Raw genomic sequence first — 15,786 nt, forward strand, 5'->3', positions numbered from 1 at the left:
GGTTATTGCACGCGTATGGTTTTCCTAAAGCATTTGAGGCAACGGACGGTGGATGTTCTCTTGCCTCGTGGTGTATAATGTACCATAGATCAGTGGCGTAGGAAATGCTTTCATGTTAATTTGATTTTGGGTCGCGTGGAGATCTGGTCTAAAGCTAATTAGTCAACGTGTACATCCACACTTCATAACTATTCATTCTCATGTTCTGCATGACAAATCCTTGCTAATTGACTCAATGCGGATCCAAAACCTGGATTTTGAGCCCTATTTGGATCTGGGTTTGGACCTAAAATTTGGATTTGGATCCAAAAATCAGATTCGAATTAAAATTTGGATCGGATTTGGGTGCAGGTGGATTCCATCTAGATTTGACTCGGATCTAAATCCGGATCCAACCCGGTTTTTTTAAATAGTAAATTTTTATTTATATATATATATATATATATATATATATATATATATATATATATATATATGAGTAATGATCCTATGAGACCCTCCCATACCAATATATGTAGAACCCCAAAGGATCACCATTAAATATGGTATAGATCTCTAAAAAAGTTATCACATGAGTGTGTGACTTGATTTTTCTAGAGATCTGTATTAAATTTAATGGTGATCGTTTGGGGGTTCTACATACATGGGTGTGGGAGGGTCTCATAGGATCATATATATATATATATATATATATATATATATATATATATATATATATATATATATATATATATATATATATTTAAAGTAAATAAGTAAATATTAAAGTATTATATTTATAGATTTCTTGTAAAATCTTGTAAAAATTGAGACAGAATAAAATGATGCACTTTCACCTTTACCTACAATGGGTTCTTGTAGCACTTCTCGCCACGATAAACACCTTATGACCAATATTATACCATTCGAAGGAGAACCTTCGCCTTTGGCAATCCGTTCACCTTCACAATCTCCTGTTCATCAGATCACCTATCCTGAAGCCCATATTTCCAATTTTATATATTCTTCAGCCCAATCCAAATCTGTTTTTAGACCCAATATGCCAAAAACCTCTTATATTAAAAGAGCTTATCTCATGGATATTACTATTGATGAACAACACATCAATACAGATCCAATTAAACTTGCTCCCTTATATCTGCTCAATCACCTAAACCCAACCAATGGAGTGAAAACAAAAGAGTACTATGAAGCTATTCTAATGGAAACTGGATCTATATCCATAGTCCATTATTATCAGCAGAACACTAGAGTCATTGCGTACTCGAAGGTTCAAATAAAGAAACTACTTTCCTATGATGAGTGGGGTTGTACTCCCGCGCAAGGAAAGAAACTGCACAACCTAGATTTCTCTTACAAATACTATAAATATGCCGAATATATTGAAGCCTGGCATAAATTCTTCTACTACCAAAATCCCAATAACACACACAACTGGTACCTCCAGTTGCGGCTACCTATATTTGAAAGATTCCCCACATGGTTTCAAAACTGGTTTTTAGTGTGGGGCTCAACATCTCAAATTTTACCTCTTGCTTTCAAAACAATGCAGGAACAGTTCGTGCAATACAATAATATTGACAATACAATAGATACTCACCTTTATTTCATGGCCTTATACCAAATCCCATGGATCATGAAATGGGATTATACCATCTCAGTCAATAATACTGTCGATTTTACCTATATTCCTAGACTGGAAAAAACCATCTCAGTAAAATGGTGGGATATATTCAATATGGATCCCACAACCATTACACCAAAAAGAATACTCCAGAAAACACCTATATACCAGACAAGCCTAAATACAGCAAACACCTCTTTTGATTTTCCAACCTACTTAAGGAATATGCTTCAAACCAATCTCAATGCCTCAAAAGAAATATTAGAACAACAAATAAAAGAAATATTTGCTGAAGCAGGAAAGAAACCAGTTTCCTCAGAAGAAACTGTACAATCTTCCCCACTACACACCAAACAATATTTGCAACTCCCTGAAGAAGATCCGGATGAAAAAACAGATCTAGCAGAAGATGACCCGGACAAGTTTAGCCAAAGGCCTTGAAGAATCATTGAAAAATATTCCAAGAAAGATACCTCATAGAATAGATAGATCCCCAGGACTGTACAAAGATTCCCTTTGCTAGCTCCACCGACACTATGATAAAGAATGATCGTACTATGTCAAAAACGACAAAAGCACCACCGACATAAAAGACAAAGAGATAACTGTGCAAGATGCCGTTACTGTACCCATGATCATAAACAGACAAAGCAAGCACTGTAGCCACTTGGCTTTTCACTGTAGCCACTTGGCTTTTCACTGTAGCCACTTATTTTTCTTTTTTGGCTTTATTCTCTTTTAGTCTTGTCTCTCCTTTTTCTTTTTGTTTGATTCCTTTTCGGTCTCATCTTTCTTGTCCACTTCCTCCCACCTTTGCTTCCTCCGGAAGCAACTTCGCTTATAAAAGGGGAGGCTCCCTTTCATTCGAAGGCAGGTCGCAACCCTCTGAGCTCTGCTCTTCTCCCTCTTCCATCTCCTCTGCTTCTCTCCTGCTCCTCTGCTTCTCTCCCTCACTGAGCTCTTCTGCTCTATCTCTCTCTCTTCGAGCCACCTCATTCTACTCCTCTTCTTTCTCAGAGACCTCTAAGCTTCTATGCTCAGACTCTCTCCTTGAAGATACTGAATACTACATCAATCAAAAGCTATCTTGACCTCATAGCTTCATTTATCATTCACTTACCAGGTTCTATCTCTCTTCCTTATTTTATAATCAGCATGTGTGATTGCAATATGAATTCCCTTCCTTCATACTGTCCGCAACACTGGAAACTCTTTTCCAGTTAATGTATCTGTAAACAGTAAGTGTGTTATAGTTCTATGATAGTTTACTTTTGGTTACAGTTGTTTGTTTGATCAATCATTTGTCTGTAATATTTTCTGTAACAGTTTGTTTGTAATCCCTAGTGTGTTACAGTTTATAAATAAAGTTTGTTTCAGAATGTTATGAAAGTTTACGATGTAATAATATGTTATGAAAGTTTACTATGCAATTTAAAATAATATTTAGTGTTAAAATAGGTGAATTTAATCATATTCAGTGGTTCGTTATTGATATATCAGTTATACCTTTTATCTGTATCATTTTATTCTGTCTCAATTTTTACAAGATTTTACAAGAAATCTATAAATATAATACTTTAATATTTACTTATTTACTTTAAATTATACAATAGGATCGGACTGTAGATCTTGGGCGTTTGTGGTCAGAGCCATACAGTACAAATGTACCATACAGTACCACTGTAACAACTCAGTAAAACTGTACTAAGGTAAAAGTTATACTATTACTAAAGAAACCTAGTTAAATTTACCACTAAGAAAGTTGGTTCGAGAGTTAAGGCAAGAGACGAAAGGACAAGTCTAGGCAAAGTACCCTTTAAGGCCAGGAAGAGCCGCTTAGGGGAACACGCTGGACCCTTGATCGTCCAGATTGTCATTATCCGCAACCTATAGATGGCAAATTTAATTAGAAATCTTAAAGGTAACAGTACAATTACATCTCAAACATTAAGAGTAAAAAATAAAGAACAGATTATAATAAATGATATTGAAGATCATATTCAAAACTGGAATATTCAGTACCAATAAAAGATATTTACCATAAAGGATCATTTAAATTCAAAATGGGTTACGCTATAAAAACAGTAGAAGAAAGCCTGTCGGTTACACAGAACCAAGAGGACTTTCAACTACTATCCAAAAAAGTTATAGAAAAATATAAAGAGAATAATTACAAATATTTACACATTGGCCTTATTCAGATAGCCATTAAACCTTTAACCCGGTTAGGGTTAAACACTTCAGTGCTTGTATGCCTAAGAGATACAAGACACAATAATTTCACAGATTCACTCCTAGGCATGGTTGAATCCAGCCTTTGTAGTATACCTATATATTTTAACTGTTTCCCCAATTTTTCAGTTTCTTTAACTGATCCAAATATTCTAAATATCCTATCAATCAATTTAAAAACTCATGGTTTTAATATGATACAAGGTTCTCAGAATCTAGCTATCGTATATAGAATTTATTATAAAGTTATGAATACTCTTTGTCTTAATATAATGAGAATGGATCAAAAAAACCAAACCATATTATTTCAAACAAATATAGAAAAATCTCATACAATTGTTCCTAAAACAATTAAATGGTCAGAATAGTCCTACCACAGTCTTGAGCATTGCAACATGCAAATCAGCCTCAAGAAGTACCAAAAAATAATATTCCAAATCAAATAATAGAACATCCAGATGGTAATATTGAAATAAAATTTCAACAATTAAAAGTACAGGATGACATAAATATTAATAGAAAAAAAATTAAAAAACCACTAATGCCTAATAGAAAATCCTGTTCTACTACCCCTGATGTTATTATACTACCTCCTCCTTCTCAATCCTCTTCTTCATTACTACCATATTCAGACTTACAATTTCAAGGAATAAGACGAACAACTGATCATGTAGTTATCCCTACCTATACTCTTGAATCAAGTATAACATATACTCCTGAACCAAGTATAGAAGAATTCCAAATACTAACATTACAAATAGAAGAAGATATAGAAGAAAATATCAATATAAATGATACATATTCTGATGAATATATAGCAGCATACTTAGCCGCTAAACTTGAAAGAAAAAGGAAGAAAATCAATATCAAATATCTTAAACAAGATTATCTTTCTGAAGAAAATAAACATATTAGGAAATGGTATCTAGAAACATTTCAATCTAGATTAATAGAATTAATGCATAAAAAATATGATAAATTTCTCAAAAAAAAAAGAGAAACAAAATGATTTTTTATATGGCTAAGAGAAATATGTAATCAATATAATATTACTATTCCCTCCTTTGATAATCTTCAAACCCTAGAGGAAAAAACCTATATCAGTACGGATGGTACTACCATTGCTAGTACACACCCTCTTGAGAAAAGCATAATACTCAAAGGAGCAACCCCATCAAATAAGGATGAACCTCCACAATCAATATATGATATAATTGCCACTCCATATAAAGTCTTACCTAAAGAACTTGGTAAGAAACAGGAATTAATTCCCCATATTGTAGAACAAAATAATTATACAAATTTGTATATGCAGTCTTTGGGAAAACAAGCAGATGGATAGAAAGACTTGTTTCCAAAGAAAAACCATCTGCTATCCCTAAAGCAGTTTTATTCAAACCACCTCCAGAATTAAATAAAAATAAATTTCACATCGGTGACAACAATAAATCCTTAATAGATCAATTGATAGCCAAATTAGCTCAACTCGATATTAAAGGAGTACCATCTCCAACAATCAGTATTCCTACACCAAGTACAATATCTGAATCTTCAGATAAAGGAAAGGCGAAAATCCCAGAAGAAATAATACCAAGAAGAAATAATACCAAAGATTGAGGATACAATCCAAAATCAAGAAAATGCTTTTATGGATACTACTCCTACTCCTATTGATCTCAATAGAATTGCCTATGGAAAAAATTGGAAACCAATTACTGCACTACCATATCATAAAAGACCTACACCTGTTGATATTCAACTTGAAGAAGATGCTATACAACAAGTAGTATCATACTCAGGCAGGTCAATAGTAAATTGGACCATAGATGGATTATCTGATTTAAAAATACTAGATGTCATGAGACACATGACAATGTTTGCCTCTGCAAATAAAATGGCAGGCAACCCATATCAAGAGGTTGCAAAAGCAATAATCAATGGATTTACTGGCTGGTTAAGAGGATGGTGGGATTTCTATGTAGATGACGAAACAAAAAATAGAATCCTTACCAATACTAGACAATGGATTGCCAGAAATGAACAAAATCAAGAAATCATATATACTGAGAGTGATGCAGTCAATACTCTAATATATACCATTACACTTCATTTTGTAGGAAGTATAACATTATTAGCAGCAAGATCGGAAGATCTGCTTTCAAATCTTCGTTGTCCTACACTATCTCATTATAAATGGTATAAGGATGTATTTTTCTCACGATTATTAATAAGAGAAGATTGCCAATTAGACCACTGGAAAGAAAAGTTCACAGCTGGTCTACCTTATCTCTTTGCAGAAAAAGTCAAAGAAAGACTTCGCAAAAAACACAATTGAATAATAGTATATTCAGCTTATACACTTGGAGAATTGTCAGCAGAAATATGTGCTGAAGGCTTAGCCTTATGCACTGATATGAAACTCAAAAGACAATTGGATAAACAACAAATCACCAAGAAAAAGGAACTTGGTGACTTTTGCGAACAATTTGGATATTATCTTGATAGAAAAAATATGCCTGAAAAATTATATAAGAAAAAGAAAAAATATAAAAAGGATAAAGATAAATCTCAATCCAAAATAAAACAATATAAAAAGTCTAAAAGAAAACTTATCAATAAATTTTCTCCTAATACAAAGAAGAAAAGAAAACTTCCAGTATGTTATAAATGTGGTAAAGTAGGACATTATAAACACCAATGTAAATTAAAAAAGAAAATTGAATCATTATATTTAGATGATACATTAAAATCAAAATTATATAATATGATCAATTATGATTCTACATCTTCTATCTCTACTGCTTCTCATATAGATCAAATTCAAGATGATGATCTTATGTGGACAGAATCCTTTGATTCTTCAAATTCTTCTGATACAGACTCATTTAGTTCAATGAAAGATAATGATTGCAGTTGTCCTATAGCTACACATAATTTACATACACTTACTCAAGAAGATAATTTCATATTAGACATTATTGAAAAAATTAATGATCCAAATGAAAAAAAAAATGTGATTACTCAATTTATTTCGTTAACCAAAAATAAAGCAAAAACACTTCCAATCAATAAATCCCCTGATGAATACAATTTTGCTTCCATAATGAAAGAGTAAGTAAACAACATACTTCTCAACAAAAAGAACCTTCAATTTCAGATTTAAAACAAGAAATTAAAGAAATCAAAAGAGAAGTAGTGCAATTAAAAAATAGAATTAAATCTTTAGAATTACAACAGTTATCTCAACAAGATACGGATACTGATGAAATTGAATTCGATCAACGTATGACATATGAACCAGATCTACCATCACCATCAGATATCCCAGAAAGTTCAGAAGCAAAACCACAGATAGTAACCATTCCCTCTGTCAATCTAATAGACAAAATAGTAATTCAAAAATGGTTTGTCAAAGTCAAAATCATTGTTGCAAAAGATTATAGTTTTGAAACTTCAGCCCTAATAGATTCAGGAGCTGATCTAAATTGCATCAACGAAGGATTAGTACCTTCGAAATATTTTGATAAGACAACTCAAATATTAAATACAGCAGATGGAAGTAGATTATTTATCAATTATAAATTATCAGCTGCTTCTGTTTGTAATAATCATCAATGTATTGAAACACCATTTATTATGGTAAAAGGGTTAAGTCAAGCAGTAATACTTGGAGTCCCATTCCTTACTTTGCTATATCCTTTGACCATAGGTCAAACAGGAATATCTTCAACTTTTCAGTATATACCAATACATTTTGAATTTATCCATAAACCAAAATTAAAAGAAATAAATAATGTCAAAAGTCAGCTACAAAATAAAAAAAAATTTCTTTGCACTTTAAAACAAGAACTTCAATATAAGTTTATTGAAGAACAAATAAACACTCCTTTAATTCAACAAAAAATTCAATCAATACAACAACATATAGAAACCTGTTTATGTAGTGAACATCCCAATGCTTTTTGGGAAAGAAAAAAGCATAGCATTAGCTTGCCATATGAACAAGGATTTGATGAAAAACAAATACCTACAAAAGCTAGACCAATACAAATGAATACTATCTTGCTAGATATGTGTCGTAAAGAGATTACTGATCTCCAAAATAAAAAGCTAATAAGACCAAGCTCCTCACCTTGGAGCTGTGCAGCCTTTTATGTTAATAAGAATGCTGAAAAGGAACGGGGAGTTCCTAGGCTAGTTATTAATTATAAATCTTTAAATAAAGTTTTAAAATGGATCAGATATCCTATCCCTAATAAAAAAGATTTATTAGATAGAGTTGCTCAAGCTTGCATCTTTTCTAAATTTGATATGAAATCTGGATATTGGCAAGTACAAATCCAAGAACAAGATAAATATAAAACGGCATTTAATGTCCCATTCGGTCAATATGAATGGAATGTCATGCCCTTTGGATTAAAAAATGCTCCATCTGAATTTCAGAAAATAATGAATGATGTTTTTAATGCTTACCATCAATTCATGATAGTATACATAGATGATGTAACATATTAAACACATTAATACTTTTATACATGCAGTCCAGAATGCTGGATTAGTAGTCTCAGCAAAAAAGATTACTCTATTCAAAACTAATATTAGGTTTCTTGGCCATATGATTCATCATGGAACAATTATTCCCATAGATAGATCAATACAATTTGCTGATAAATTCCCTGATCAAATACTTGATAAAAAAGAACTTCAAAGGTTCTTAGGATGTTTAAATTATGTTAGTGATTTTTATCCTAACCTTGCAATAGATTCTAAACCTTTATATGATAGACTCAAAAAGAATCCTCCACCATGGACAAATATCCATACTCGTGCGGTACAAGTAATCAAACAAAAGGTAAAAACTCTTGTTTGCCTTTCTTTACCTCACCTTACGGCTTTCAAAATTATCGAATGTGACGCCTCAGATATAGGACTAGGTGGTATTCTCAAACAGAAAATTGAGGATCAAGTACAATTACTCAGGTACACTTCTAAAGCTTGGAATCCCACACAAAAAAATTATTCAATGGTCAAAAAAGAATTATTAGCCATGGTTCATTGTGTTTCCAAATTTCAAAGTGATATTCTTAATCAACCATTTCTTATACGAACTGACTGCAAAGCAGCCAAAGATATCTTGCAAAAAGACGTTCAAAATTTAGTTTCCAAACAAATATTTGCTCGATGGCAGGCTATTCTCTCAGCCTTTGATTTCACCATCGAACACCTTCCCGGGTCTTCTAATTTTCTTCCTGATTTTTTAACCCGTGAATTTTTGCAAAGGGGCAACACTGACGCCAACGACGAATCACCACTGTCCCTTGCATTACAGCTGTTTGAGGAGAATAAAAATATTACACTTTCACCTTCACCTACAATGGGTTCTCGTATATATATATATATATATATATAAAGGGAAAATCACAAAAAATGGGACTTTTTAGACATCCTATCCCTAACAAAGTTTTTTAGCAACTTTTACCTTAAATCGAACATTTCTATCAAATACCTTCTAAGTCAAAAAAGTTATATTTTTTTGATGAAAATGCCTATAGTGTTGGACCACCTCCATTTTGTGTCGGACTATATGCTCAAAGTGTAGGACTCCTTTTATTTTGTGTCGGACCGCATGCTTTTTAGAAGCCCAAAATGTCGGACCGCCTCCATTTTGTGTCAAATTGTATGTCCAAAGTGTTGGACCGCATGCTTTCCAGAATCAAAGTGCTTGTCCGCTTTTATTTTGTGTTTGACCGCATGCTTTCAGAAGCAAAGTGCTAGACCACCCCCATTTTGTGCTGGGCTGCATGTTTTTTAAAGGGTATTTTGGTTTTCATTTTTTTTTTTTTTTTACTTGGGGGTATTTGTTAGGAAAGTTAAATTTGGGATACAAAGTGAAATAAAGTTTGGTTGGGGGTAAGTTGTATAGGAGGTATATTCTTGGAGGTTATTTGTGAGTTCCAGTTTTTTAAAATAATATATAATCTGGATCCGATATACTATTCGGATATGGATCTAGATCAAGATTTGATGTATACTATTTGGATCTGGATTTGAATCCAAATATCAAAGATCTAGTTTGAACTCGGATCCTATGTATACCATTCAGATCCGAATAAGTTGGATCTAACCTGTTCTTACCTCTAATGAGAGAAAAATGGAGCCATAAATAAGATAACAATTAAAATAGCTCAATCATCATCACCCTAGCCTTTTATCAGTGATTTTGGGTCAGCAACATAAATCATGTTCCTCTATTCTTCCCTATCAAGGGCTATACTGTATAACAATTAAAATCAAAATGGCTGAATAAACAAAGCATTAGATGCCTAGTCACATGATGTTTTAAATGAAATAATTAATGAAAAATATAAAAATTGACCATTTACTTTTAATTAAAGGAAGTTATAATCACTCTTATCAGTTAGATTTCACATTGAATGGCTATGAATATGTGATTGACTACACTCAAAGTTCAACAAGATGTTCTTGAACTTTGTAGTACACCCCAAGATACTCAATTGACATCTAATTGTTATTAGCAATTATGACTTTCACGTAAGACATCCAGCGGCTAGAGAAGTCTTACAAAGTTTGAGAAAAATATATATTTGGACTTTGAGTCCAATCAATAGTCCATCTTTAACCACATAATTTCTTATAAACGGTTAAGAGTGATTGTAACGTTCTTGTACTAAAGGTAAATTATCTTTTATACTCTCTCATTTTTTAAAGGAAAAAGTTTATATATGTGTGAGGCCCTTAATAATCAAATTAAAATGCACATAAAAAATTCTCTAGAAGAGGTTATTTTGATCCAAAAAATCCTCAAATTGATCATCTTGACCTCAAGATGTATGGATATGAGTAAAAAGATTTCAAGTCTTGGAATAATGCATCTTGTAATGTATTTTTTAGACCGTCAATTTTTACGATTTTCAAGTGTTCATAGATATGCTTGATCTATATTTTTCTTGGAGCTTTAAATTGTAATTAGAGATGAAAATAAATTTTCATGCCATCACCAAGATTTTCAATGTTGAAACATGTTTTGATACAATATAAAGATGCGCCTTATTTTTATTTGTTTAGAGCCTCAGCGTTAAACAAACCAGACCCTTTTTAAATATCGGTAATTCAGACAGATATCAGCGCAAATTTCTAATTCAAGTTTAATTGTTTAAATTTATAAATATTATTTTAATCTTTCGGACCCTACCCCGGAAAAATGGTCCGATCCAGGCAATCCAAATTGGTTTAGAAGGTGACTGATCCGCGTCCGATTCCTGGCTCAGCGCGGATCAAATGTTTTCCCATTTTATGCGTTGCTGTCTTGTTTCCTATCCAACTTTTATTTGTCATGCTTGAGTGACGTGCTCATGTGCCTACTTTTGGTTTGGTGTTGGAGATTAGGTTGTTTGGTACGCAAGAGATCATGTTTTCTTAATGTCAATTGATCGTTGGAGGAATGATTAGGGTTTATATGCTTCCACAATTCCACACTAAGATCTCTTGATTTATTTGTTTATTTATTACGTCACGGATTAATTCATTGCGTTCATTAGTGTTATCATAACCAAACTGATCGTTAGATAAATGAGAGGTTTGGTCTAGTCAAATTTAAATTATCAACCAAATTGAATAGTTTAAATAACAATTTATCTCCGATACGACCAGTTGGATGGGCGGTATGACTGTAGTATTTAAATCTTTATTTTTTGTGTGTGTGTGTGTAATTCAATCGAGAGAACGAGCCCCTACTCTTTTCTTGAAATCGTTAATGGCTTTTGAATGCATTAGGTGCTCTTCTATTGTTATCGCTAAAAGTGGTTATCTCTAGCCTAATTGCGAGTGTTCACGATACTTATAAGTTCAAAGTGTTTTTAGTAGCATTTGAGAGTTGAGATTAATGGGATTTAAGGTTATAGAGAGCTGTGGAAGACATGCCATACACCATAGGGACATCCACCGCTCAATCTGACCAGGGATGGTGGTGATTAAAAGTTCCTTCTGGTGGTTGATTTTTGCACGGCCATGGTCTTTATTTTTTTTGGAGTTAACTTTGGTGTGAGAGATGTCAAGGACTTCAACCCTTGAAGGTTGTCCTGAAAAATAAAACAAGATGCTTTTAATGAAGGACACGGTTTTGGTGAGTCAGCCGACTGTCCCTTGTCCATCTAGCATCTATAGCTAAGATGGACGCCAAAAAATGTTACATAAACTAAAAGTTAAAATGGATGGCGAAGAAATGAATTCAAAAATTAATATAATATTTATATATTTTTTTAAAAATTCCACATTTAGATCATTGTTATGGTTGAGATTATTGAACTTTAAAATTTTAGATAAAAAATACATCTTTGAGATATGTTTTGTAGGGAGATGACATAAAAATAATGTGAAATCGGCCGACTGACGATACACTTTTCCTTAAAGAAGGCACGATCCTTGTCCCTTGAAGAAACAGTTTTGTTGTAGAATTGGGGTTGCGTTTGAGTAGTTAGCCGTTGATGTTAGCAATGCTAAACACTAAATTCGATTAACTACATAAAAGAATAAAAAATAAAAGTAAATACAAATAATTTGATTAACTACATAAAAAGAATAAAGAATAAAAGTAAAAACAAATAATTTGATTAACTACATAAAAAGAATAAAAAATAAAAGTAAATAAAAATAAGACCCACTCGAGAATCCCTATCCATTGTGTGGACCTTTCATGCTTTATCCCCTTACCTCCCTTTCGGATGGGGCATATATTATTCCTCACCCTTATGGGCATGGAAATGTAATTTTGCGCTGAACAATGATTCCTTTGCACTGAGATTCTGCAGGAAGGAGAGAGAGAGAGAGAGAGAGAGAGAGAGAGCACTCTTTTTATTTGTATTAGCATGTGACCTAAGAACCTCACATTCATGGAGAGAGAGAGAGAGAGAGAGAGAGAGCACTCTTTTTATTTGTATTAGCATGTGACCTAAGAACCTCACATTCATGATTATTCCATGCACTAAATGACATTTACTTGCAAACAAATATGGAGAGAGAGAGCTTTTTTTCTTGTCTTAGCAGAGTGGAATCTCACTTCATGATTATTCTATGCACTAAATGACATTTCCTTGCAAACAAATATGAAAGAATATTACATCATGAAAACTGTGAAATGAGAACATTAAGGAAAACATAAGTCATGAAAGCCCACAAACTACAATGTGGAGAGAAGTAATAGAAATGATGTCGCCTTGTGTTGAAAACATAGAGCTTCTTGGTCAATATTGCCAGCCATGCTTTGGTTCTTTATGTTTCAATGGCATGTGATCATCCCTAAAAAAATAAGACCTCGGACTTCTCTTTGCTGGTGGGTGAGGGCATGAAACATGCAAGACAATAATATGTTTTCAGGGATGGTACACGATGAGACCATTTATCGTTGGAATATGCACATCACAATTATTTATAACCATCCGATGTGAAATTTGATAGTCCGGGTGGGTCACAGATTTCAATTTTTTTTTTTTTTTGAACTTTGAGCTTGGTTAGTACAATTATTGCAGCAATCCAATTTTATATCCACTGGCCAAATTAATTGTGACCACCTTGTACAAAAGGCAAATGATCTTGTTGTATACTTTTCCGTTAAGGTAATTCAATAATAGAAATCGAGCTTGAGAGAGCATTGATAGAGGTTACTTACTAACCTTGGCGGGTTAGGTCAGCAAGGAGAAACAATTTGTTTGACATTTACTATGGCATAGCACAATTTACCATGGTACCCTACTTACCATTAAACTACTGCTCTAGGTCAGAGTTTACTCAAATTTTCAAGAGAAAGTCATGCACCTCAATGGTGATACCTCGTATGCAATCCCTATGATCGAATGGGGGAAGATCCTGTAGCACGAAAAGTGCAATACTCTATTGAATTTTCTTTCTATCTTCAAATGGGCTTCAAAACAACGATAAAGTTAAAGAAAAATAAAAAAGACTTTGCTATCTATAATTTTTTTTGGGCAATTCAGCGGGAAAGACATGTTCTTACCCATTATTTCATGTAGTTTAGTAGTTTTTGAAGGTGTTAGTAGGTGGAAATGAAAATCACAAGGTACTGAGTTGATTATTTCCAACTATGAGTACGTAGAGGTGATCGTGTGTTAGATTTGAAACCACCCCTATCTCAATATGCCTATTCTAAGTGTAATCCTATTTAAAATTAAGCTTGGCAGAAATATCCCATGAAATAAACTTATTAGAAAGTAATGCCAAATTATTTCAAATCACGCCCATTTCAAGGCATCCCATTTTTTGGGTTTCCCATCATCCAATGGAATAAAGGGAAAATTTTAAATTAAAAAGGAATGGGTGGCTTTGTCACAGAATTTATGATATTTTTGGGAATAATCACTAGCCCAAAATAACTTTTCAAACCACAAAATGTTAATTAGCATTGCATGACGATTGGAATGATATTAGCTCCTATTTATTTATTATTTATGTCATGTCAAATGTTCTATAGGTACAAAGGATTCAATGTTCGAATCTCTTAACTTTGTAGGTTCTAGACGACACGAAATATTTACTTTAATCTGTATCCTTCTAGCCATAATGGGTATTGCTATTTATCTTTCAGTATTAGTTGATAAAGTGGAAGCTATCCTAGCAAATTACTTTCATGGACAGTGTAAAAAAACAAATAATTATTTTTTCCTTTTGAAAGTTTCTTCCCATGCAGACATATATAAACTCCGATCTATCGGTGGAGAATTAAATTAAGAATATATATATATATATATATATATATATATATATATATATATATATATATATATATATATATTTGTCCATACTATTTTTGTGATAACCTTAAAATATATTTCTATATCTAATTATAAAATCTAAATATTCAAGATCTATAAAAATTTGAAAATCTTAAAAATTAACTATCCAAAAATACGTTACAAGATACACTATTTCCAAAACATAAAATTTCTTTTTTTTCTCATGTCCATGGATCTTGATGTCGAGATGATTAATTTGAAGATATTTGAGTATCAAAACAACCTCTTCTAATAAAATTTTTGAGGTAGGCTCTAATTTGATTGTTTAGAGCCTAGGCTCTATATAAACTTTTTCCACACTAAAATTTAAAATAATTTATTTTTTGTACTAATACTTATACTGTAACCCCACTGGAGGTAACTATTCATTTGCAAAATTAGATTTTAAGCACTTCAACACTTAAGATCTTGTCCAAAACTTGGATGGTCTTTGTTAAGTTTTGGTGCATTATTTTTTTCAAGCTAATAGAGTGTGTATTTGAATATTTCTTCCCTCTTCGAGTTAGTGTCTAGGTAGCAGAATATATATCCACTGAATATGAATATGAGGTTCTAAAAATACCCCGTAGGAACACAAAATGGGCTTTTTGTATTTTAATAGTACATTTAGAAAAAATAGTAGAATTAGAAAATGATTTTGAGTTTTTAAAGGGAAAAGTTTACGAAGCTCTAAACAATCAAATAAAAACCTACCTCACAAATTTCACTAAAAGAGGTTGTTTTGATATATCTTCAAATTGATCATCTCGACATCAAGATGCATGGACATGAGAAAAAAATAGATTTCAAGTTTTGGAAGTAGTATATTTTGTAACGCATTTTTGGACCGTCAATTTTCAAGATTTTCAAGTTTTCATAGGATCTACACTATTTTTGCAGCTTTGAACTTTATAAATAAAGATGAAAATATATTTTAAAGCTATCACAAAGATTTCCAGTATTGAAACCATATTTCTTGATACTATTTGAAGGTAGGCTCTAATTTGATTGTTTAGAGCCTAGGCTCTATGCAAACGGCACCCTTTTTTAAATGCCTAAAAATTTTATAATCTACCCACCCCCCTCGTCTCTCTCTCTATTTTTTTCACATGTGAAGGAAAAGGG

The sequence above is a fragment of the Amborella trichopoda genome, chromosome 4 (assembly GCF_054954075.1).
Source record: "Amborella trichopoda isolate Santa Cruz 75 chromosome 4, AtrichopodaSantaCruz75HAP2 v2.0, whole genome shotgun sequence".
NCBI lineage: Eukaryota > Viridiplantae > Streptophyta > Magnoliopsida > Amborellales > Amborellaceae > Amborella > Amborella trichopoda.